Consider the following 26,960-nt stretch of genomic DNA (forward strand, 5'->3'; position numbering starts at 1 on the left):
CAAGAGAGAAGGAAATGTCAAAGGTAGCTGACGTTTTGAGATGCCTGTTGCCTATTCCTTGTGCTGATACTATTATATAAATATAGAACAACAGAAGAAGAATCTCCATTCTGCACTTAGGATACTAGCAAGATATCCACAAAGAGGTATTTAACCAGGCAATGGAAATACAGAAGCCATGTTATATGTTTTCAAAGCCTCTTTACTAATGGTCTATGAACATGGATGGAATTTCTATGTGAAAGTATGAAGTCACTCACTGAGAAAAAAAAGGATTGAGGAAGGAAAGTGCACAAGGGAGGAATAGTCATGAAGTATGAGGTGACCCATGAGAGTACAGAATCACAGAAAGCCAGGGAGAAGAGTTTCAGGCAGAAGGTTTATCTACTTATGGTTCATTGAGCTTCTTGGATCTGCAGATTAATATTTTTAATTAAATTTAGTAAGTTTTCAGTCATTTTCTGAGAAGTTTTTCTGTCACCCTTTCCCTCTTGTCTCCTTCTGGAACTCCCATTCCATATATATTAGTACACTTGATGTCCCACAGGTCTCTCTGTTTTTCAGCTTGGCTAATTTCCACTGATCTATCTTCAAGTTCATTGACTATTTCTTCTGCTCTCTTGAATCTGCTCTTCAGACCTTCTAGTGAATTTTTAATTTCACTTTTCAAATCCAGAATATGCATTTGGTTCTTTTTTCTAATTTCTATCACCTGAGAATTTCTATTTGTTGATTCATTGCTGTCATATTTTCCTTTAATTCTTTAAACATGTTCTAATTTAGTTCTTTGAACTAAATGGCAGCTTTTAAAAATATCTGCTTTGCATTTTTTGCCTGCAAAATCCAACACTGAGGACAACCAGAGATTGTTTCTATTGAATAATCTTTTTCCCAAATAAGGGTTACACATTCTTGTTTTTTTGCATACCTTACAATTATTTTGTTGAAAACTGTACATATTGTATAATATTTTATAGTAAGTCTGGATTCTAATTTTTTTTAACTTTCTAAAGGTTATTGTTGCTGCTTCTGTTTGTTTAGTAACTTGCCTGGGCAAAATTTGTGAATTTTTTTCCCCTGCCATTTCCACATGCTGATGTTTCTGCTCAGTTAAAAAAATTGGTACAAATATCAATGTAGTATGGATCTACACACCCCACACATATGTATAGAGATATATACTAAAATATAACATATATACTATATAATGTATATACTAATATATAATATCTATATATCTACATATATATGTATATCAACAGTGTATTTATACACACATAAACACACAAATTTCTAAGCTTGTATTCCTAAGAGTTTCCTCATGTCTGCATGGCTTAGTGATCGGACAGAGGTTGTGCTCAAATACCCTGAGCCAATGAAGCTTCTGTCCTATGCCAATGGAGTTCTGTGTGAGTAGGGAGCTCACTCAAAAAGTTCAGACTACTCTTAAGTTCTGCTCCACCTCCAGCTTTTACTTCCCATTGGACTTTTTCTTATCTTCTCTGTAAATACACAGCACTCAAAGGTTAGCCAGGAGTGTGAGACTAGATTTGGCCTTTTCAAGTTTCCACATATACACATCCAGAGATCTACCCTAACCATGACAACAACCTCAGATGAGTTGAGCTGTTGGCTTTTCCTGCTGACATGCCCCAGAGATCATCATTTCCACCAAAAATGGTGCTGGAAGTGGTTGTCTCCTACACTCCAGACTGAGTAAGCTCCCACTGACAGTACAGAGAAGCTCTAGTACTGGTGGTTCTGCTTCTGCAAAAACCTCTGCCCTCAATGAAGTGAGGAGAGAGAGTAGGTGGGTATGTGAGTAGCTTCAGGTTGGAATGCCACAGATTCTCATTATTCTTACTGAAAGTTCAACAGTTTTCAAGCCTACACACTTCTCAGATTGTTGTATGCCTTTGGTTTATTTTCAGAGTGATGAAATGATTGTTTTTGTCAATTTTATCCAGGCTTATAGTTGCTCTTTAGAGAGAGCATTTGTCAGAAAGGAATCTGACCTTGTAACTTTGGACTAATTAGCTCAAATCTAAGTTTTATTTTCAAATTTTATACTTTCTTTTTTTCTCTATTTCAAAGTGATTTGTGTCATAATAGAATAAAATAGTAATAAAAGTGAAAAGTGATCAGGCCATTCCGTATGCCTTAATAAAAACTGCTCAAGAGGATACAGTTGAGGAATGGTATTAAGATCAAAGTAGTATGAACCTATGTAATTCTAGGACCTACTTATTTCCCCACAGAGTGGAAATCTTCTACTCCCTAACTTCTGTAGCAATAAACTCCTTTTAAACAAGAATGATTAAGTCAGAACTCACTCTTCAGAGAAGAGAACTTGTATCTCTCCTTTTCATGTCACAAATGCTTAGTCCAGTGAGCTGTGGGTAAACCAATCTGAAAATCAAATTTAGAATTTTCAGGGTCATAAACTTCAGCACAAATTCTCTCAGGAAAAACTATTAAACAGGACCATGGTTAGCCCATTATTCATATAAAGACCTACTGACACAATTGTCTATTATTTGAGGGAGCAAAGAACCCTGTCAGTCAGATGTTGTTTGTATTCCATTGGTAATTAAGATATTCAAGACTATTCCTTAAGCAGCAAAATATATGGCTCTCTGAGGGTCAGGCAAGTCCTCATTGCTGTGATATTCTCAAAGATGAGTTATGTTCCACACACATAAGTTCACTAAACTTGTACAATACCATAGAAGCTGACTCCAAGTAAGAAAAAAAGCTTTTGGGTGTTTTTCATGACTTTAGACATGACGAACTTAGACTATTTAATTATACAAAGATTTTCCTGGCATATCTTCCTTTTGGGACAAAAAAAAGTCCTGAAAGTCCATCTGTTTCATGAAACATTCCAGTCTCTGTTCTGAATTGTATTGCTTTACATAGAACTTACATAGTCTTAGAAGAATGTTAGTTCATTTTGTTAAAAGCTATAATATTACTGATATTGTAGTTTGTGTTTACATAGTGTTTACCAGAACATTTATTGTAATTAAGCAAGAATTTGGTTAATCTGTCTGCTTTTCTCTTTTCTTCCAAATAGTCAACACTTTTAATAACTTTCCTATAACAGAGATATGAATGTTTTCCTCCTGCTGAATCCCCCGTCTCATGAGTTCACAGTCTTGAAACCCTTGTTTTAACAGAATAGTCATCTGACTCAGTTTGGCTATTCCATACCCAGAACTGTTGGCAGCAACAGAGTAACCCTTGCTGGCACTTGTGAGAGAAAACAAAGGGTCTGTTTTAGTATGGAAGAAGATTTAAAAATGAACCTGATGTTTCATCTTCACATCTTAAAACTTTTATTTTTTATTTAAGAAATATGCTAATGGATGGGCGTGGAGGTTCACACCTATAATCCTAGCACTCTGGGAGACCGAGGTGGGAGGATTGCTTGAGGTCAGAAGTTCAAGACCAGCCTCAGTAAGAGTGAGAACCTGTCTCTACTAAAAATAGAAAAAATTAGCTGGACGTGGTGGCATATGCCTGTAGTCCCAGCTACTTGGGAGGCTGAGGCAGGAGGATTGCTTGAGCCCAGGAGTTTGAGGTTGCTGTGAGCTAGGCTGATGCCATGGCACTGTAGCCCAGGCAACAGAGCAAGACTCTGTCTAAAAAAAAAAGAAAGAAAGAGAGAAAGAGAGAAAGAAAGAAAGAAAGGTGCCAATATATTGGTAACCTGGTAACCTTATCAACATTTAAATTCTTAGGAACCATTTTTATTGCTGATTATAATGTTGTATTTTTATTGGCTAAATATAACACACTACATTTTATTACATTATATGATAATGGTATTTGTTGTTTATTAATAACTTCACAATTTTTACCTCATTATAAAATAGCTACATACATGCTGAAATTTTTAATAATGTTCTGTAAAGAGAAAAAAAAAAGAATAAGGGCTATCAGCCATCATGGATTGTTTTTCATGAATCCACAGTCCTCAAGTGTATAATTATAGAAACTCAATTTTATCAGTTTATTTCAAATGATCAGGTTTTGCTGATTAAAATAGTCTTTTCTCTGTCATCAGAGTATTCCAATTCTAATCTCAGGAAATTTAGGAATCTGAGTTTATAATCAGAAAGCTCCCTGGTGAGCAAAGAATGATGACAAAGATCTTAAGGAATATTCATCCCAACTTTGGTAGAACCTGGAGCGTTGTCTCTTACATTTTCATTATACACCTTTCTAGTAAGTGTAGTTCTCTTATCCCATAGTGGTACTCTTTAGTTTATGGAAATTTTAAGTCCCATCATTAAATCATCATTAATTTGTGTAACCTCCTTGTTTACAGTGGATTTCCCCTGTCCTACAAACAAAGCTTATGTTGGTATCTGCCTATCACCTTGGAAAAGTTAGTTAAAAACCCTGGACCTCAATTCTGTCTGTAAATATATAAAATGAAAGGGTCAAAAAAGACGTCTGGATGCAATGTTTCTTGATTTTAGGTGTTTATATAGTCTTAGAATCAGTATCAATACAATGTGGTGCCTTACCATATGTTTCTTCAATCTAATCAACATTATCAACCTACACGTAGCCTCTTTGGCATGACCAATCCTTTCAGACCTTAACTTATCCTATTCCTGTGTCTAAGCATTAGTTCAACTGCAATGGCTGGTCAGAACCATTTCTTCTTTTTTTTTTTTTTTTTTTGAGACAGAGTCTCACTCTGTTGCCCAGGCTAGAGTGAGTGCCGTGGTGTCAGCCTAGCTCACAGCAACCTCAAACTCCTGAGCTCAAGCGATCCTCCTGTCTCAGCCTCCCAAGTAGCTGGGACTACAGGCATGCACCACCATGCCCGGCTAATTTTTTCTATGTATATTTTTAGCTGTCCATATAATTTCTTTCTATTTTTAGTAGAGATGGGGTCTCGCTCTTGCTCAGGCTGGTCTCGAACTCCTGAGCTCAAACGATCCGCCCACCTCGGCCTCCCAGAGTGCTAGGATTACAGGCGTGAGCCACCGCGCCTGGCCCCATTTCTTCTTTTGATCACAAGGGTTCTCCAAATCCAAGCCTTCTTCAAATGATGAAATACCTGCTCCAGAAGAATCTCTCAATATAGTACTGAATCTGCATGGGTTTTTGATCCTAATTTCCAGACTCTGAATAGAGGTGGTTGTGCTTGGAATGGTGGTTCTGAATGGCATAAGGACTTAAAATCCACAGGTTTAGTGCTGGGTTAGGCAGAGGTCAGTAGCTCTTGAACTGGGTTGTAAACACGAAAGAATTGAGAAGTAAAAAGCAGGAAATTTGGGATGCTTTGAGGAGCACACTTAAAACCAACACAACCTCAGATGTTTGTGCTAAAGAAGTAAGAGGGCCAAGAAAAAAAATTAGTCAGGTCTGGGACTTCACTCATTTCAAAATATGCCTGGCAGAGAAATCATGACCCATTTTACAACACAGTCTTAGGGCAAGTCTGGGCAGGCTCTGGGTGGGCAAAAAATTGGCTTCCCAAAACTGACCCAGCTTGCCAGCCTCACCCACACACATGCCCCACACGTGGAATCTTCCTTTCTTTCCTCCTTCCTTTTCCCCTGCCTTCTTCCCTCCCTTTCTCAATCTCTCCCTCCTTCTCCCTCTCCCAGAGTGATTTGTGTGAATATGGAATGTATTTGTCAGAGAAGTCCATCAGAGACTTAACAGTCCCTTAACAGGGTAAGAGAAAGGCACGAGTCTTGTGTTCATCATAAGTGGCTTGGCTTCCCCACTACCTTATTCATTTATGTCAACTAAGTACTAAAATATAGGTCTATACTAATTTATAGTTCATATACACACACACACACACACGAGTAAATGTGTGTCTGTGTAAGTGTGCACATGGAAGTGTATATGTGTGTGGATGTGTGTGTGTATAAACATAGATGGATATCTTTCCAAATGAACTGATGATGACCTCTAACTTGTGGTTCAAGAAAAGGAACTTGATGTTCTACTTTTTCTCTGGAAAAATGGAAAGACTGTTGAGGGTGGTGGTGGTGGTGGAATTGTGCATGTGTGAGTTAGGTAATATTGGGTGGAAAATTTAGGGATGTTTTCCTTTGTAGTATTCCAAATAAATCTGTTTATGTTGTGGATAGTTACTTGGAATAAATACCTTTCTTCATGGGCTACTTACTAATTTTTAAAAAATTTTATAAATGTTTCTCAGTAAGATTTTTAAATAAACTTTATTTCAATAATAATAACAGCTTCCAGGGAGCATTTACTCTTCCTGCCACTGTGTCCTACACTTTACAATCATTCTCTCTTTTCCTCATAGTCTCAAAAGATGGACATTGATATTCTCAGAAAACCGAGATTTGGGGAGGCTAAATAATTTGGCTGAGGTTTTGGAGCAAATAAATTGTACAGCTGTTATTTGAACATAGATCTGACTGGCTCCAACCACTGGACAGTCGCCCTTGTGACACGAAGGGATTCAGATAGATACGTGGCTTACTGTATCATCGTTATCCTTTGATGGGAGCTTGTCTATAAAGATATTTCATCTTTGTCAGCTTTCATGGCTGATGTAAAATAATTTTATAATTATTATTTTAAACTTAAAAAAAATCTTAGAATCAGTCTAAACATACTCTATATGTCATGTACTGAGCTTCTTAGAAAAGGGTTTAGAGTAGATGTAAGCAGTCTTCGCATACTGAATTACAGCGTCTATCTACTTTTAAAGAGGCATATGACATTGCTTTCAAGAACCTAGACTTCAGATAGCTTCCAAATATACATCTATAACTGTAGCAATATTTGGGTATATTTCCTGAAATATGGTCTTTCTCTTAAAGAAAAAAAAATCATATTTAACACAAGCTACACAGGAGCAGTGTCCTTCCTCATATTTGTCCTTCAGATTTTAAGCAAAGATAAGGAATTCATTAAGAAAATAGTGACCCAGACTACGTATATTTAATGATCAAAATCTCTTTAAAAAATTTTTTTAAGGAGGTTGGAGAACACTAAGTAATATTTATTGAAAAACTGTGCTATGTGCTGCTGGGAGCTTAGACAACATACCCTCATGAAGATCTCACTGGCGGGGGGCGGGGAATCAGCCATTGTTCCCGCCAGGCTGTTCTGATGCCAAAGCGCAGTCGCCCCCTCATGCTCTCTCAAAAGGTGTGAGTTATTTTAAGGGAGAGTGGGTGGTTTGTGCAGCAAGGGAACCAGGAAGTTCATGGAATTGTCATACAGTATGTCCTTACAAAAACTTCAGTTAAAACTCTGTCAGAATGGGAAGCAGCTCAAGAAACCTCTTCCGATCTCAGGGAAGCATGGCATTTTCTGGCTTCTGGTGAGAAGAGTTACTTCTAGAATGGGCCTAATCAGAAAGCATACCCCATTGGGTCTGAAATCCATAGTTCATAATTATATAAATGAAATGAAAATTACTCATATTCTCAAGTTGTATATACAACACCTATATAAAATTACAGTTTTCTGTTTATTTTCCCACAATTTTTGGTGTAGTTATATTCTTTGTGCAGTTATATTAATTTTTCATAATAAAATAGTGACAGGTTTTATATAACATCTTATAATTGGCTTTTTAATGTAACATACTTTCCATGGAAATACTCCAAGTTTGATATCATTAATGTCAATTTCATTGCATTCGTATATATATAAATACACATATACGTACATACAGACACATGTATTGATACATATATAAACCATAATTTCTTTAACATTTTTTATTATTGGACATTTGGGTTGTTTCCAATATTTTTCTAATTTAAACAACACCATGTTGAATATCCCTGTATACACATAGTTTCACACATATGTGCATATATTCCAAGGAGTGGAATGGCTGGATGCAAATTTATATACCTTTTAAAGATTTGTTACATATTTATCCTCCAGATGCTCTCTCAGAGGATTTTTTTCAAGTCAAAAGTGTTTTATTATCACTCACATATTTCACAGAAGAAGGAATGTGGCAAACGGGTCAGGGGGTGTATGAGAAAATAATCCAGGTCTGTGCAGGTCGCTCTATTTACATCTGGGAGCAGGGCTCTCTCGACAGCAGGCACAGCAGCTACAGCTGCATTTGTCTGATGCCCCTTTGCAGATGCAGCCCTGGGCACATGTGGCACAGCCCATGGGGCAGCAGGAGCAGCGGCTCTTCTTGCACAAGGTACATTTGCAGTGTGCATTTGCAGGAGCTGGTGAAGGTGCAGAAGCCACCAGTGGCACAGGAGCAGTTGGGATCCATGGTGATCTCAAGAGGTGTCTGGAGTCTGGACATGGTTGCCTGCAGGATTGCTAGGACTTTGAGGATGCATGGTCTGTCTTAAAGGATTGTACCAGCATTATATGGGAATGACTATTTCCCTGAACCCTTGTCAAATATTCAGACTTTTCTAATTTGAGCACTTCAGGTGTGACTAGTGTGTAGAACCTCAAGTTACTATTTATTCACCTATTGTTCTTCAGCTGATACCTTTAAACCTTCTGCTCCAGCTAGGCTACAGGCCCCCTCATCTACATTTGAAACCCATTTCCCTTCCCTGTAGGATAATATTGGCTAGCACTCATTCAACCTAATTTTAATTTATCTGCTTTCTGAAAATTCCCTACTACAGTAGCCTCCTTTGTCCTGCTCATATGATTTTGTAAGTCTAAAAGGGAGACTGCTAACACATATACTCATTTCTTTCGTATCAGTAAAATAAAAGCATTATAGGATTCCTCATTCTGGTAAATTCTCTTAACTACTCTGTTAACACTCAGTTGAAGACACCCAAAGGTGAGAGTCAGTCCTGACTGAGGGCAGCCAGTCTACATGCAAACATTAAACACCTGTAACTACAGCTGCAACTCTATTGAGTCACCAGGTGGATACATCCTGGCAACGTGGAATTTGATCTCCTTTGTTTTACATTAGCTCATTGTTCTTTAATAAATTTTAACTTGAAAAAGTTAAATTGCTTTCAATAACTCAAAGTCCTCTATGTTGTCATAGCATTAGTGTTGAAATTTTCTAGCTCACATGGTAGACAGGTCTGATAACTACCTGGAAAATCCCTGGAGAGGATGCTACCCACATGATTACTGCTTCCCTTATTTTACCCACCTCTAAATGGCATGAAGGAAGGCTCCATTAGCTCACTGAAGAGGTTTTCGAACACTGCCCTGCAGACTGCTATGGACAGGCTGTACATCAGATTTAGTTAGGGAGATTTTCTAAAACATGACCCATGCCCAAGGAATGGGGTGGGCTCAGAAACACTTTTTGAAATTCCTTCATTAATTTTGGTAAATGGTCAAGTTTTGGAACCGTGGCTCAGGGTATCAAAGAGAAATGTAGCTACTGCTCCCTTCCTGTGAACTTTATACAATTGCCTAGAGCTAGGCTATCCAATACGGTACAAAGTTGCCACTAGTCATATGTGGCTGTTGAACACTTAAAGTGTGTGTAGCTAGTCAAGATTTCAAAGACACATTGAAATGATAATATTTTGGATGAATTGGGTTAAGTAAAAATATTATAAAACCTAATTTCACCTGTTTCTTTTTACATGTTTTAGTGTGGCAGTGAAACATTTAAAATTACATATGTGGCTTGTATTATATTTCTACTGGACAATCCTAGCATGGGAACTTTGATCATAAAATTCTAAATTAAAGGAATCTTGTAGATGATACAATGCTTTCATTTCGTAAATGAGGAAAAACACACCCCAGTGGGTAAAGTGACTTATTCAGGTCACCTGAGTTGGTGGTAGAGCCAGGATATCTCTGAATCCTGCAGCTCCGGACCCCCATTCAGTGCTAGCTTCTCCCTCCCATGCTGCCTGTGTTTGGCTGCAAGTAGCCACACTGAGTGTTTTAGAGTTTCTATAATTCTGGGGCATAGAAAGGCACACCAGCACCAGATTCTGTCTGCATAGTTAGTGCTTCCAAACTCATTACTAAAGAGCCATATTCAGGATCTTAAGCAGATGCCCCCATGCTGGTCAACACCTCACATTAATTACTAGTTTTGACTCCACATGGAGCTGTGATTTCCATGAGGCCTTAGTATCTTTCCAATACATAATTCAAAAAATAGATTCTATTTGACTGAGCATGTAAACCTATGAAATTCACTAATAATGTTTCTCCCATCCCCATGTTTACTAACATTCTGGTTTTCTCTGGCATCCAGAGAACAATGTTCCATCTCCCTTCTACTAGTTCACTCTTCAGAGGATCCAGTGCTGATGGGTGGTGAGCCACTCCCTGGCTCCTGACCTTTACCCATAAAAACAAGTTATTTTTTACATTGCATCAGCAGAGACTTGCTTATATAACACTTTTTTTTTTCCTGAAGCCAAAAATTAGTTTTCCTTCTTTCTCATCTTTTAATAAAATATTTGAGAATTTTAAGAAAATAGTGTTTTTGGTAGCATCCAAAATATTTAGAGAATACTCTCTGCCTGCCCCCTTCAGAAATATTTGCTGCTCTGAATGGTGCATTCCAGGGACCTACTATCCCCGATGATCCCAAGCTTGTTGAGATCTATGTCCCCAAAACTATAAAAATCCATTATATGTGTGTGTGTGTGTGTGTCTCTGTGTCTGTGTGTGTGTGTGTGTGTATGTGTCAAAGTCAATGAAGATGCAGGGAAATGCCTGGCTGATGTCTTTGATGCATTTTGATGTATTTTTCGTCTAGATTCCTTAGGTTTAAGCTGAGCTGTCAATTGTAGAATTTATAGACAGTAATTAACCCAATTAAATATTAAAATTTATAGACAGTAATTAACCCAACTAAAAATTAAAATAAGAAGATGAAAATAAATCTGGTTTTAGGATTTCTTACCACAGGCCACAAAAATACTTTCCAACTTTAGTCCTTTACTGTCTAGTTGGATCCTCACTGCTGGCAGAAGGCAGGCAAGTCCTCTTTGCCTGGCTTCAAAGCTCTGTATCCAATGCAGCAAAAATCATGGCTCTCTTTCCCACATCATTGATAGGTGTCTTCCACTGCTGCTGCTTGTTTCTGACCATAGAGAGCTGGGGCAATGGTATTCACTCTGTGAAAAGTAATAAATAAAAATAAAAATGAAAATGATATGTTTGGAGATCACAGTGTCAACACCATCTGTAGCAGCAGACTGCAGCCTACGCTGGCGTGAATAGTACCATACAATTATTTATAAACGGAGCTTTGTTGAGGGGAACAGCTATTCTTTCATTATCAAAAATCTGAGATAAGATAGTGATGGAATATGGCAAGTGTGTGCTGGAAGATGCAGTTCTTGGAAGTATCTTTCCCAGTGGCAGGAACTGATGACTCCTGGTGGACCTTCGCACTGATGAGCTGATGGCTTGTAGGCTGTGGGGAACCAGCTGGTGCCCTACAGCTCCAACATTTACGAACTTTCTTCATGTGCCTGGTATGCCTCCTAAACATATGATCTTCCTGTTAGAAGATTTATGTGGCCCTTTGAAAAACCTTAAAGGTGGTGTATTGCTTTAAATCTTACTATTTGCTGTTTCCTTCTCCTGCCATTATGAATATGCCTTTAAATGCCACAAGATGTTTGATTTTAATCTAAGTTGTCTCTACTTTTGTCTCTTGTTTGGCTAAAGCATCAGGATCTTCTTATGTATTTATCAGTCAGATTTATGTAGGTTAGAAAGAGTTTAGAAGCCACTATTTCAGTTTCACATTTCTTGTAGGTCTATATCCTTAAACTTTGAAGGTAAATGTGAACAATATCTCTCTACACATATGCAATAACCTCAGTACAATGTTTTTAAGCTTCAAGTTGCAAAATATTAGTGTGTCTTGAAATCTATTTAGTTGACCCAAATCTTTCTTATTTAATATAATAAAATAGACTAAAATGGAAAATAAAAAGATAAACATTGGTTTCTAAAACTTTATTATACATTTCTATATATTTATCATCTATCTTCCTATTATCATCTATCATCTACCTATCCATATTAGTTTTTAGTTTAAAAAAAGGCTTGAAGAAAATCTGTCTTACGGGACTTGTCAAATAGATTATTAGACTGCATAACAATTCTTACGATTTCATGGTAGACTAAATAGAAAACACATTTGTAGACTAAATAGAAAACCTAAAAACATCTGTAGGTTTGCATATATGGTATCTTTCTTTCACAACTTCTTTCTCCAACAACTCCCATATTGTCTTTTCTAAAAAACAAAACAAAACAAAAAAAAACTGTATTCTAGAGATATTAGCTCTCCACCTGCTGTCAGGAGAGCCCTGCTCTCAGGTGTAAATAGAGTAACCTGTACAAACCTGAATTATTTTTTCATACAACCCTGACCCATTTGTCACATCCCTTCTTCTATGAAATATGAATAATAAAACACTTTTGATCTGAAAGAAAATCCTTTGAGAGAGCATTTGGAGGACAAATATGTAACAAATCTTTAAAAAGTATGTAAATCTCCATCCAGCAATTCCACTCCTTGGAATGTATGCACGTATGTGTGGAACTATGTGTATGCAGAGATATTCAACATGGTGTTGTTTAAATTAGCAAAATATTGGAAACAACCCAAATGTCCAATAATAAAACATTGTTAAATACTGATGGTTTGTATATACATGTATATGTGTCTGTATATATGTATATGTGTATATATATGAATGCAATAACATTAACAGAATGATCTTCTACTGTAAGCTAGAAGATTTCAACACTAGCGCTATGACAGCATAGAGTACTTTCAGTTATTGAAGGCAATTTAACTTTTTCAAGTTAAAATTTAGAAAAAGCGGTAATATTATACTAAGTCTTAAGGATTTTACTAATTTTTGTCAGCCATCATGATCAAATTTAAACATATGATTCTTCCTATTTATAATTTTAGCTCAGCTACTATAGTTACATATATTGTGTTTCCTATATATATTAATAACAAATACTGTTTTAATGCTAGTAAAGTTTAGAAGCTTCTGTCTAGGTTTAAATTTCAGAGAACAGCTGACAGATCAAGGACAAACAAAAGTTAGTGCTGTTCTTTCACACTCAGAATAGAAACTGTAATAGAGATATTTCATTTCAATACAGTATATAGGACAGGTGATGTGGCTAGGTGGAAACAGATAGGAGTGTTGCAATATTACAAATTGGGATTCTATAATACTGCCTTTTCTTTTCAACCATGTGCTAATCACAGGTCATCTGTGGTTCTAAGTGTTGATGTAGCTCATTTTACTCACAAAATGATACCTGTTGACTTTTGAGCCAAGATTTTTTAGGTAGGCCATAGTCACTCTCAATAACATCCAGTGAGAGCACAATTCCTACAGCAACATTGTTTTCAAATGATTCCCCTTCCCCAAATTATGTTTTACTTAAAAACTTGCTTAAAGAGAAGGAATATTGCCCTACATCTGCATATGGAAAGAAAGTCACATCTTGACGTGTATTTCAATATTTCATTTGTAATTTCCCTGGTAATGTTTACTTATTAAAACATGGGGAAAATAATATATTTGAAAACTGGTTTGTGATGGACTTATAAACAAAGTGGACACCATTATCCTCCTTTCAACAGAGCATGCACTTTGGAGTAGATGTATCAATTTGGTGTTAACTCTCCCAGTCCCTTTGTGACCGTCAGTATGGATACTTCATATGTACATGTGTTTAGAAAAGGTTGCCACCTCAGCCTCATCATAACAGAATTCTAATTAAGCCAAGTACTCAAATACCATTCTTAGCAATTCTCCTATATACTCCACCACTTTAAAGATGATTGCTAGTTTTGATTCATTACTTACTTATTCCTTTGTGATGAATTTGAAGTTTTTAAATGGCTCATGTGCCTTAGAGAGAGAAAAGAAAAAACATCAGGAGTTGAGTTTTCCACTTTTATGTGCTAATATTTGTGGTGACAGTATTAGTTAAATTCACTGGTCAGAGCTCTGGTGATTTGAGATATGTATTTTAAAATGTTATTGTCTACAACTGATAATAGTATTACAAAATTTTGGAGAAATGACATCTACAATTTTATCATAGAGTCATTTATATTCTGGTATCAAAAGAGATTTAAAAATTATATAATGCTGAATATAAGTTTTAATATTAAGAAATACCTATAATTTCTTTGTTTATATGATTGAATAAACTTTTTTGAGATTTATAAAGTAATGACATTATCTTTGTTTGTTTTTTAGAATTACTTCTGGACTCTAAATTTGTTACTATTCTTTTAAAATAAGCATCTGTGGGAGGGGTAGAAGGGGATGGGTAAATTTACACCTAATGGGTGCGATGAGCACTGTGTGGGGGATGGGCATACTTGTAGCTCTGACTTGGGTGGTGCAAAGGCAATTTATGTAACCAAAGCATTTGTACCCCCATAATATCTGAAATTTAAAAAAAAAAGACATTGACCATCAAATAACCCTTTCATTTTTACCAAGGAATAAAGGATCATATATCTAGCAAATGTACTATCAAAATAGTAATTCTCAAAATATTCCTGTTTAATACATTATATCATCAAGTGATTAAAAGAAACAGGACTACAAATGTGAGTTATCTGAAGCCACAAAATAGAGCTATCCTATCCTCCTATTGATATATGTTATTCTAATTATGTACTGTATTATATTACATATTTATGTATAGTCATTATATTAAAATCCATACCATTTTGGACTACAAAGATTCTTAGAAATCTTCTACACCACTGGTTCTCAGATTGAATTCACTTTCAGAGCTTTAAAATTTGTTTAGACTGTGCATCCTGCAACAAGTAAATCAGAATCTCTGGGATAGGGTCACAGGCATCAAAGGTTTACAAATTTCCTAGGTGATTCAGGTGTGCAGTCTAATGTACAAACCATTGGCCTAGACCAGTGGTCCTCGAAGTCCACTATACATAAGAATCACCTGCAGAGTTTGTTAAAACATAGATTCCTGGCCCTCACCCCTAGAGAATCTCATTCAATAGATCTGAGCTTGGGTCTGAAAATTTTCAAGATCCCAAGTGCTATGGACTGAATTGTGTTCCCCAAAATTCGTATGTAAGCTTTAACCCCCAATTTGGAGACAGGGCTTTTAGGAGGTAATTAGAGGTTAAATTGGGACATAAGGACAGTGCCTTATAAGAAGGAGAAAGAGAAAGAGCATTCTCTCTACATGTGCGTGTCGTATGAGAACACAGCTGGACGGCTACCATCTGCAAGCTAGGAAGAGAACACTCAGCAGAAACAGAATTGGCTAGCACCTTCATCTTGGACTTCTCAGCCTCCAGAACTGTAAGAAATAAATTTCTGTTATTTAAGCCACCCCAGTCTACGGTATTTTGTTATGGCAGCCCGAGCTGACTAATACACCAGTGATGCTAATACCAGCGGTCCATGGACCACACTTTCAAGTACCACTAGCCTAGGCCACATCTTCCAGAAATTCTGTTTTAATTTATCTGGGGGTATTGCAGGGCATCATTTTTTTTTCAAAGATTCCTGGGTGATTCTAAAGTATAATCAGACTTGAGAACAATGGAAGTAGGCCAGTTTCTTCCATTCATAGTTAAGGACACTGGGACTCAAAGAGTTTAAGTGCTTTTTCTCAAGTTACCATGGTTTATGCTATTACTGAATTTTCCAAATTTATAGGGGAATAAAAGAGGAACAATTTCTTTTGGGTTCATACTGCTGGTTTGTGACAGATTTAGTCCTAGAATCAAGCACTCTCAATTTCCAGAATTAACCTTTTAATTTCACCCCAAACAACATTAACATTGTGTAATTCAGGAAGATTCCCTTTAAGTGACTTTTTCATTAAATTACAATCCAAGATTGTTAGTGTCCAATGTCCTATTTCTACTTCATAATAGTTGCTTTTTATTGTAATATATTTAATGACTGATGAGAAAGTGAGATTTCAAAATATAGATTATACCTATAATACTATGTACATATACCATATATATATGATTGATACCCAGCTGATCTTCATACCATAATATTAATCTGCCTATCCTGAACAGAATCACTGCTATCTAGCCTTCTTGTATAACAGCAGGAAATTTAGAAAATTGATTCATATAATAAAAGATGGAAATTTGTTAGAACGTTTAAATCCCAGGTATAATAAACAGATAAATAACTCAAGATGGGTGAAAATTTATCAAAGACTTTATTAATACTTCAAGGGCAGGCACTTAGTTCAGTAGTGATTTTAAGTATGTAGTGATGTGAGCTTACATTGCCCATATCTCGATGGGAAAATTATACCATAAGTACCATTCAAATTAAGTTTAACACTGCTAAATTAAAGGTGCCATCCACGGACATTTGAGGAGGCACCTGATTTCCTCCAAAAGTAAACCTTATTTCTCCTTATGTGCTGATATTTTATTACTGGAGGAAATGTATCTTTGCATTTTTAATAAACTGCCAGTTAATATGAAATATAGGGACCTCAAAAAGAGAAGTCAGTTGTACTTTTTGGCCAGTCACGCAGCATGGAGAAGTGAGAAAAAGAAAATTTGGCTTGATGTCAAGAATCAGGATGTTTGACTTCTCTTTCTACTTCTACTAGTAATCATTAGCAGGAACTGCTTCAGTTTCTCTGTAAAATGAAAAGGTCAGAATATAATTATTCCAAGTTTCTTTTTTTAAATTTTTTAATTTCAGCGTATTATGGGGGTACAAATGTTTAGGTTATGTATATTGCCTTTGCCCCACCCGAGTCAGAGCTTCAAGCATGTCCATCCCCCAGACGGTGTGCATTGCACCCATTAGGTGTGTATATGCCCATCCCCTCCTTAATTATTCCAAGTTTCCTTCTTCCTTTCTCACTTAGATGTTAAGTGCTTCTAAGGAATGCTGCCTTGCTGTTAAACTGTAGTTGAGCTTTTAAATTTTGTTACTTTAGCATTTAAAAAAAATGGCAGTGTTTTCCATTTGGCCAAGATGAGTAAAAATGGCCAACTCAAAATGGCACTATTAAAACATCATAAAAATGAAAGAAAATGCAGAAGAACCAGTGTGTATTCTTTGGAATTGGGTGAGAAAAGGATATAGAAACATGTCATTGGTCTACATAGTTAGGTTTAACATTAGCAAGCTGTCAATTATTTCTCATTTAAAAGATGCTATGAATGCAAAATTCCAAGATTTTCTTTGCTTGACACAGTTAATCTCATCAACAGAAAAAATCTGAATGGCCTGGCTGTTCAATGTTTGATCGGAATTCTTTATTATAATAATAATAAGGCAGCAGAAGTGTGAAGTGAAACATTAACTGCAATATGAAATCAACTTCACTAGTTCAGCCAACACTGACATCAAGTATTATTTTCCCCAAATTGCACATCCTACAAAAGTATTTAGAAACAAATAGTGAACCTGAATAAATGAAAACCAATCTTCACAATATTTTATATAATTATTAAACAAGAATAAATGTACCAAATAAACATATTCTCTAAATCTAATTAATTCTTCTTTTGGTTCAATCCCTGTCTAGTAACACTGTCATAGAATAGCGGTTCCCAAATTTTTGGTACGTTGCAATCAGGGTACTTTAAACACCTCAGACATTATGATTTGACTGGTACAGGCTACAACCTAGGCAATAGAAGTTTTAAAAGCTCTCCATATTCCTGGGCTTCATCCTAGAAGAAATTAAATCAGAACTTCTGCCAGTGAGACTGTGCACTGGTGTGTTTTTGGTACTACCAGGTGATGCTAATATATAGTCGGGTTAGAATTACTATTATAGAATATTGCCAGGGCAACTCCTTATCTCCTCCTGAATCCTTGAGTACAAAAATCCCATAAGGCTTGCATTTCTAAACTAGTGCAAAACTGGTGTGATCTCTATTTTAGCAGGGTTGTGAAAGTCAGGGTATAACTCATTTTAATTGGTTCCAATGTTGCCCCCCCCCCTGAAAAAAAATCCCAGGCGTGTTCAGTCCACATAAGACTTATTCCAAATGTTGTCTCTTGTTGACAGCTCTTAGAACCATCCTAAGTTATGATAAACAACTATTTATTTGGTTCTTATTCTTTGCCAGGGATTTTGTATCCAATATTTTGTGTACTCCTTCCAGAAACTATTGAGATAAGTACACATATCAGAATTCTACTGATGAGGAAGTGGAACTCAAAGATATTAAATAACTTGTCTTCCCAAAGTCACACAGTTAGTGACAGAGAGTCTGGGCTTGAGCCCAGTTTTGTTCAACTTCAAAGTCCGTGCTCTTATTTAATGGACACATGAAATTCTCCACCATTGTATCTAGACTGGGACACAGCCATAATCTGAAAACTGCATTCTAATTTAACAAACATTCGCCATGCTAGTAAATATGAGGAATGGACATAGAAATAAAGGAGATAGTCTCTACCATGAAGAAGCCTATAATTTAGTAAAGGAGATGAAAACAAGAAACCAAACAAACAAAACTATAAAGTAAAACTTTTCTGGGACAATAAAAAGTGGACTAGTGCCCTGAAAGTCAGGTTTAGTCTCCTTCGCAACTTGTGTTCCTCTTCGAGCTACATGTGCTAGTTACCAATAAACAAGTCTACGCTTGCCTTATGAATTCAGTATTTTAATGTTTATCTAAAAACGTACTGAGTAAATTTTACTCACTGTTGATTTAACAAAAACAGGAGAATAATCACAATTATCCCAAGAATAAACTCAGTGGGTGACAGAAGAGTCAGGTCACGAAGACAGAAGTTGGGCTATTTCTTGGAATAACAGACCGTAACAGCACATGGACATTAGGCAGTCAGATTTCTGGCCATGAACCTGTCTTCAGAACCTTGTGAACACAGCTCTTCCTTAATTACACTTTTCTGGAAGAGGTCAGAGTTTGGTAAAAAGAGGATTAAATACTATCCAAGTGCCTGTTATAAGGAATCACTAAATCAAACCAAGACCTAATAATATTCATTTTCTAGATAGCTTAGTGATGGTCAAAGTTCTTTACAGTTCCCAGCAGTCACATTAAAAAAAAAAAAGAAATTAAATATTCAACTCCTTTTGGTCAATTCAGTAACTCTGAGGAAAAGAACAAATATCGAATTTCATTCATTCATGTAGCAAATATCAATAATTTTTTAATTTCAGAGAACAGAACTATAATTTGGAAGGTGTCTGGGACACCTTGAGTAGTTTATAATAAATCAGAGGATGATATAAAATCATCCATTTAAAAAGTCAATTGTGAATGAATGAGAATAGCTTTCTTTCTTTCTTTTTTTTTTTTTTTTTTGAGACAGAGTCTCGCTTTGTTGCCCGGGCTAGAGTGAGTGCCGTGGCGTCAGCCTAGCTCACAGCAACCTCAAACTCCTGGGCTCAAGCAATCCTCCTGCCTCAGCCTCCCGGGTAGCTGGGACTATAGGCATGTGCCACCATGCCCGGCTAATTTTTTCTATATATATTTTAGTTGGCCAGATAATTCCTTTCTATTTTTAGTAGAGATGGGGTCTCGCTCTTGCTCAGGCTGGTCTCAAACTCCTGACCTTGAGCGATCCTCCCTCCTCGGCCTCCCAGAGTGCTAGGATTACACGCGTGAGCCACCGCGCCCGGCCGAGAATAGCTTTCAACTGAGGCCAGGACACTCACACTGTAAGTGGGGCTTTAGAAATGAAAAGATAGTATAGGCCGAGTGGTTCAGTGGAAAGAGCCTGGATTTATTAAATAATGTCAGAAAGCTTAATCGTGTATGATCTGAGCCATTTATGTCTTGGGAAACTCACTTCAACTTTCTGAGCCTCTGTTTTCTCATCAATGCGATAGGCGTAATGCCACCACCAGTGCTGTGGGGACAAAATGAGATACATATAGAAGTGCCTGGCATACTTCACAATCTGTTAGAAGAGTGGTGAGGCCAGGAAATATGAACCCAAAGAAGAAGTGTGTATAAACATTTAAAATTGTGACTGGCGGTGGAGGTAGTACTCGATTATCATTAAAAATGTAGGTAAATGTTTCCTTTTGTTCTCGAAATGAAAACTAAGCTCAGGAAGCTTGAGTCATCTGCAGTAGCAGCAGAACAGTCTCTGTAATGGAGAGGAGCAAGTCAGCCCTGGAAAAGTTAGGGAGCCAGACCTTAGGAAGGTAGGTTGGAGAAGTCTCTGGTGGATGTCTGGCCAGGGCTGAATGCTCAGAAATGGAAGGAGAAGCTACAGGGCAATACGGCTTGGGCAAACCAAAAGGATTATACCTCTTCGGTGACCAGAGGATGAGAGAATCTATAGGTATAGGGTAAGGCAGTTTTACAGATAGAGTAATTTTGGCCTGGGGAAGAAAAAGAAAAAAAACATTTCAAGGATTGAGGCAGTTGTGCAGTCACAGACCAGCTGACTGGTTGGTAAAAGCTAAAGGGCAGAAAATGTAAAATATAACCATAACAGTCCTGTAATATTGGGGTCTGTTAGGCTGGAGCCAAGAATAAACTAAGGACAACAAAAAATACATTTTTTTGTTTTGTTCAGACAAGAAGAACATGGAAGGGATGCCTCTGCTTAAGATAAATGGAAAACAAAACAGAACTAATTCCCTTTTTTTGTTTTTTCTATTATGAAAAAAAATCCTTAAAGCGGAGGACAAAATGAACTTTTATTCAAAAGTTAATTGAAAACTAAGATAGGTAAAGAAACTTGTTAAGAAAATATAACTTAGCTCCCTTTTGCTTAACTTCTTTTGCCTAGAAAATTTATATCTCAGCAAGGAGAGTTCAGCAATAAGGAGTCTCAGCTGGAATCAACACAGAGGGATCCTAAAAAACTGGAGGTGGACAAATGGAATTTCTGTTTTCAAAAAAGAAATTTCCGAAATCAAGACAAGAGACTTTTCACAGATATTGAGCAAAATTAATAAACTATTATTAGAGTAACATCTGGGCACTTAGAAAAGGAAGACACAATTTAATACACATTAACAAGAATTCAGTAAGTGGTCATTTCCTTTTTTTGACAATGTTGCTATACCAGCAGAGCAAAGACATCTAATAGACAAAGCACAGCTGCTGCTGTTTGGGGTAGCATGTGGGAGGAAGGAGTTGCTTTTTCCTAATCCTTCAGCTGGGGTGAGGGTGGGGGTGGCTTTTTCTAATTTCTATAAAGGTGCCATGCACCCATGCACACTGGCTGCTATGCTGGGACAAGGGAAGAAAATATGGCTAGGTAACACCTGGGTTCTCAACTGATGAGAATATTCATCAAAAGCATTCAAATTAAGTTTCAGTTGGCAGTGGAAAGTGCCTCAGAATGAGAACTAAAATGATGACCTGGCATACAGACCAGATTTACAGAGGACATGAAATTAGATGCGGACTTACTCAATTACGTAAATGGCACCTAACATGTCAAGAAGCAAAAAGAAGAGGCCCAATTTAACACAATAAAACTGAATAGCATGAGGCCGGGCGCGGTGGCTCACGCCTGTAATCCTAGCACTCTGGGAGGCTGAGGCGGGTGGATTGTTTGAGCCCAGGAGTTCGAGACCAGCCTGAGCAAGAGCGAGACCCCCGTTTCTACTAAAAATAGAAAGAAATTAGCTGGACAACTAAAAATATAAATAGAAAAAATTAGCCGTGCATGGTGGCACATGCCTGTAGTCCCAGCTACCCGGGAGGCTGAGGTAGTAGGATTGCTTAAGCCCAGGAGTTTGAAGTTGCTGTGAGCTAGGCTGATGCCACGGCACTCTAGCCCGGGCAACAGAGTGAGACTCTGTCTCAAAAAAATAAAAAAAAAAAAAAATTTGAATAGCATCACGTTAAATGCTGAACACAAACTGCAATGAGTGTAGGCTGGGAAGGTATGTCATAGCAGCAGTTGTGAAAAAAACTTTCACATTTTAGGATTTTAGTAGATTGTAATACAGGAGTCAATAGGGTAATATTGCTGCCATTAAAGTTCAACGATATACTTAGGGCAATACAGTAATTAGAACAGAGCCATTAAACATCTTTATATTCTGTTATTTGGATGAAACCTTGAATTCTATTCTTGCAATCAGGTTTTGAGAGGGCCATTGGCAAAGCAAATCAACTCCTGAGAGCTTTCAGAATGGATGAGGAAAAGCTAATGGAAGTAGTATGTACCTAGGCAAATGGAAGCATTCTCCTGTGGAATCAACGCTAACTTCATCTTGTAGACTCCAGAAAGCAGAACTGCAGATCTTTTGAGATGTACAGTAATGGGGGCCCTTTACAAGAGGTGGATGTCATCCAGAGGCAGATTTACAGGTCAATCAAAGGTAATATCGGGGCTAGGGGAGCTAATGACTGTGGGCACTGCCTCCTTTGAAAAGTTCTCAATCCTGGTTGACATATGATCATCTGGGAAGAGAATTTAAAATGCTGATGCTGATGCTTAGACCATAACCTCAGAGATTCTGATTTATTGGTCTAGTGTGGGAACCCCATTAAAAAGAATTTATTAAAGCTCTCCTGATGATTCTAACGTTCTAGGTTGGAGAATCACTGAACTAGAAGACTACTTGCGGGGAGGTTAAGAGGTTAAATAAATAAAACCAGATTTGACAAGATAAAGAGAAATTAATACTCATGGATAACATACTACAGCTAGGCACTTTCACCATTTATCCTCTCTAATAACTGTGGGTTTTTTTCTTTTCTTTTGTTTTTTGAGACAGTCTCTGTCCATTGCACAGGCTGAAGAACACTAGCATGATCATAGCTCACTACAGCCTCCAACTCCTGGGCTCGAGCTATCCTCTTGCCTTGGCCTCCCAAAGACTGGAACTACAGGCATAAACCACCGAGCCGAACCATAATAATTGAATTAACACATGTAAGTCTCTTTGCACAGTGCCTGGCATGGTGTAGTAAAATCTCAAAAAACATTAGCTATTTTTATTGTATCTTCTCTATAACTGTTCAATGGAAGTATCATATCAACACACTACAGATGAGGAAACTGGGGCTCTAAAGTTGAGCTATTTTCCAAGGCCCACAGTAGTAAATTGCAGAGTAAAGACTGAAACCAGATTAAAGGTAGTTTTAATTTCCAGAGCCCCTTCTCTCCTTTATAGGCTTCCTCTAAGACATCAGGAAGTTTATACAAATCAGCAGTTTACCCGAGTGAACATTTAAATTTTTTTTTTTTAAAACACAGGATCGCTCTCTGTAGCCTAGGCTACAGTGCAGTGGCATCATCATAGCTCACTGCAACCTCAAACTCCTGGCCTCAAGCGATCCTCCTGCCTCAGCCTAAGAGTAGCTGGGACTACAGGTATGTGCTACCAGGTCAGGCTTTCTATTTTTTGTAGAGATGGGGTTTCAACATGTTGCTCAGGCTGGTCTCTCACTCCTGGCCTCAAGTGATCCTCCTGCTTTGGCCTCCAAAAGTGCTGTGCTTATAGGTGTGAGCCACCACACCCAGCCACATTTACAAAACTTAACAGTATCACTTCCTTCTGACCTGTTTGTGAAGAATCTCTCTTAAATGCAATTTGTGAAAAAGAGAAGTATAAAAGTAGACATCCACAGTTTTTCCTAAGATGGTCAGATGGAAGTGCTTTCCTCTGTAGGTCTTGAGAACCTCTGAGATGGAGTTGGCCTTTCAGAATTCAAACAAAGCACCTGGAAGCAAACATGGAGAAAAGCACTGTTTCCAGTAAAACATTTCCTATTCTAATGAAAGGGTGAGTAACCTACGCATCTATCACTTCTGGACAGTCTAGCTCTGCTAGGTTAATTACATGCTAACACTGAGAGAGGTGAAACGAGCCCTGAGGTGATGGCCCTGGTCACAGCTGACACCTGCCTGAGGTGAGGGTGTTTGAATGCAGTGGCTGGTTTTAAGAGAAGGAAGGAAATTTCTCCAAGAGGCTATGACTACCAAGATTGTAAATGCTCCTCCATAAGAACTCCAGTGGATGAGGTCTCTCACTCATCCCTGTGAGATCATTCCCTCTTGTGAGCTACATACATCAGATGCTCTGCTTACCGATCTTTTATGATTGAAATCTGTCTGCAGGGCTCAGTGGTTTTGGATTTAGTGTATTTTGTTACTACTGTCAAGGCAAGAACTGCTTCTGCATAGGTGATTTCCCCCGCTTCTCTTTGAGAAGGGAGTAAAATCAAATGGGGAGAAAAGGGGCAGGGAACTACTTTGGAGAAGGCGGAGGGGAGTGGGCACCAGATCCGGTAGTAAGCTTCTCCTGGCTTTCCTCTCTCGGGGCTGCACGGAAGCATCAGCTCCTCCCCTTGGGCCTCCAAAAGTTATCTTTCCTTTGGGTGCGATTTCAGAGTCGAACCCAAAGTGTATGGGTCCTAAGAAACTAGAGCAATTTAGAACCAAAGAGGCCTGCAGAGCAGGGGTGCATGGAGTGAGGGCGAATGGTGAAGGCCGAGCACAGTGGCGAGTCCTGGGGGAGGAGGAGGAGGAGGAGGAGAAAGCCAGGCGCGCCCGAGGTCGGGTGCGGCCGGGGGAGGGGGGTCCCCGTTTCCCCCTCCCCATCCTCGCCTCCCCGGGCTCTGGTGACGTTGCGGTTTCCTCCTCCCTGGAGCGGAGCCTCAGCGCCCGCCGCGTCCAGCCCTCCGCCCCTTTCGTCCACACCCCACCCGCCCGCGCCAGCCGGGCTCTCAGTAGCGCCGCTCGAGGCTGCAGCGGCGCATCCCGGGGCTCGGCGCCCATCGGCACCCATGGCGCGACGGGCGCGCTGAGGGCTCGGCTCCGAGGGAGCCGGGGGCCCGGGCGCCCTGGAGTGAGAGGGGCCGGGAAGGGGCTCTGGAGCCTGGGCCGAGGCTGGGGAGGCGACACCGGAGAGGACGAGCCGCGGCGAGGAGCTGTAAGCTGAGGGGCGGGCAGGGGCGCGCGGCGGGCGCCGTTCTGGGCCCCGCGTGGCGCAACTTTCTTCCGGAGTCTCGGGCGGGTCGCCTGCGGGGCTGGCCGGGCGCCGGCGGGAGGCTGAGAGCCACGTCCCACGCTGGGCGCTGGGCGCTGAGCGCCGCGGGCTGCGCGCCCGGGCCCGGTCAGGGAGGGCGCCCGAGGCGTGAAGCCCAAGCCGTGGGCTTTCCGGGCGGCAGAGCAGCTTTTAGTCCCTTCCCACCCCTTGAACGCCCAGCACCGAGCCGAGAGCACGTATAAGAACCTGGAGATCGCTTTTGGTGCGCCGGGTCTGGCCGGCCCGGCCGTGATTTCCCTGACGGCCCACGGGGCTTCAGCTTCTCTCTGCCGGCTTGGGTGGCACAGCCTCGCGCCTTCCTTTCCCTACGTACCCCAGCCAGTTGTGGGGTCGGAGTGGTCGTGTGTGCCGATTCTGGAGCAGGCAACCCGACTTCGCGGCTGCGGAAGCCGAGGAAGTGCGTCCCGAGCCTCCCCCGGACGCTGGATTCCAGCGCTCCTTGGCTCCGCCGACACCCGGAGAAATTGTTGGTAAACCTCATCCCAGGGTCAGACAGCCCCGGGGCGGGGACGGGAGGGGGGCCTTGACTCACAGGCTGGGGAGCTCTGTAAGCGATGCCACATAGACTCAAGGTCTGTCGCGGCTGGAATCTGAGCTACGTTTGTGCCCTGAGAACTTTTTCGTTTGCATCTCTCATTTAAGGCAGCAGCCTCCACTTAGGCTGGCTGGCATTAAGATTGAAACCGAATCCACTGGTTGAAAAAATGAAGTGAACCTCTTTTACCTGGAATTCATTAGGTCAGGAGATGATGACACGTTTAGTTTCTAGGGATCTTGGTGTTATAAAGTTCTTTTTAAAATTTTTTCATTCGTCATGGCGTAGCTAATAGTACATTAAATGTGAGAATGGACCTTCTCACTTAGAAATATTTTCAGTATTTTTCACATTGTAAAATTTAACCTTTCAATAATCCCTTTAATTTTTTTGATTTCTCAGCACATGATAATCTATGTAGAATATTGATGTGCAATATTTTATAGAGTATTCAGACTAAATGGGCTCACAAAAATGTAACGGGCATAGAAGAAATAAAATATAAGACTATATATTTGAGTATTTCATGTGTTACCTTTTTTTTAAGATCACTATACATATATAAGTCCTTTTATGGAATGTGTAGGTAAGGTCTGTTCTAGTAAAAATGAAGACGAGAAAAGATTGACTTTGATGCCTCGATCACCTAGTGACTGCTCTGTGTGGGTTCAGCATAAAGTGCAAGACAGTGCTGGCTACTTACGAGACATACAGAGGTATATAAGACACAGCCTTAGTTCTCTTGGAGCTGCTAATGTAGAACTTGAGAGTTTGAGCTGGGAAGAGTTCTTTTTCATTGACTGGTATATGATGTCAGTATCAGTTTCATCAAGTTTTAGTTAAATAAACACAGTGGCCTACAAAGTACATTTTGACATTGAAGTTAAAAAATATTGATACTCTAAGATGACTTTTGTGGAAGAAAAAAATATTAATAGTCTGGTCACCAAATAAAAGAGAATTCTTGAAAAAAAGAACTTGACAAAGAGGAAACTTTCCAAGAGAATACAGGATAGGCCTTTGTCATGTTGGGGTTATTAGGTTCTGTTCCTGGTCCTGATGGGTAGAGGCCATTTAAAGTTCCTCCCTCTGAGGTTGGGGACCTGGTGGAGGGAAAACACTGGGTAAAAAATCAGCTAGGTTTGCTACGTGAGGTCACGACCATCTTAGTGACTAATGTTTATGTGTGCATCTACTTTAGTATTTATAAAATTAGTTCACAAATAAGCTAACACAGTTCATTTCAATGAGATTTGCGGGCTGTCCAGTCCAATATTTAGCAGTGCTGCCCTGAGAGGACCTGCTAGTTATTCATGAGGTGAAGTTCTTAGCTTCACTGATGTTTCCTAGTGCCTCGTTATAAAAATCTTTTTTAATCTCTGAAAGTGTTTTAACAATCATAGATGAAAATGCATTCTGTAATTAAACAGTAAATTATTTGTTTATACCTTTCTTAATGTTATTTGTTATAGAATATTTTGGTGTC

General features: G+C 38.9%; 1 protein-coding gene and 1 pseudogene across 3 annotated transcripts in view; one reads left to right on the forward strand and one right to left on the reverse strand.

The window, feature by feature from the left end:
* Positions 1 to 8,019: 8,019 nt before the first annotated feature.
* LOC138395411 (metallothionein-1L-like) lies at positions 8,020 to 8,299 on the reverse strand (annotated as a pseudogene).
* A 16,474-nt stretch (positions 8,300 to 24,773) lies between these two features.
* The window catches only part of DSE (dermatan sulfate epimerase), a 65,401-nt gene continuing 63,214 nt past the window's right edge, over positions 24,774 to 26,960 (forward strand). For 2 of the 3 annotated variants that reach the window (XM_069488005.1, XM_069488009.1), the window contains exon 1: positions 24,774 to 24,822. The gene's annotated coding sequence lies outside the window, so the exon portion shown is untranslated. Of the gene's footprint in view, positions 24,823 to 25,376; positions 25,410 to 26,960 lie in introns of those variants that run through there. The other variant, XM_069488006.1, reaches the window with a different exon arrangement.

The sequence above is a fragment of the Eulemur rufifrons genome, chromosome 15 (genome assembly GCF_041146395.1).
Source record: "Eulemur rufifrons isolate Redbay chromosome 15, OSU_ERuf_1, whole genome shotgun sequence".
NCBI lineage: Eukaryota > Metazoa > Chordata > Mammalia > Primates > Lemuridae > Eulemur > Eulemur rufifrons.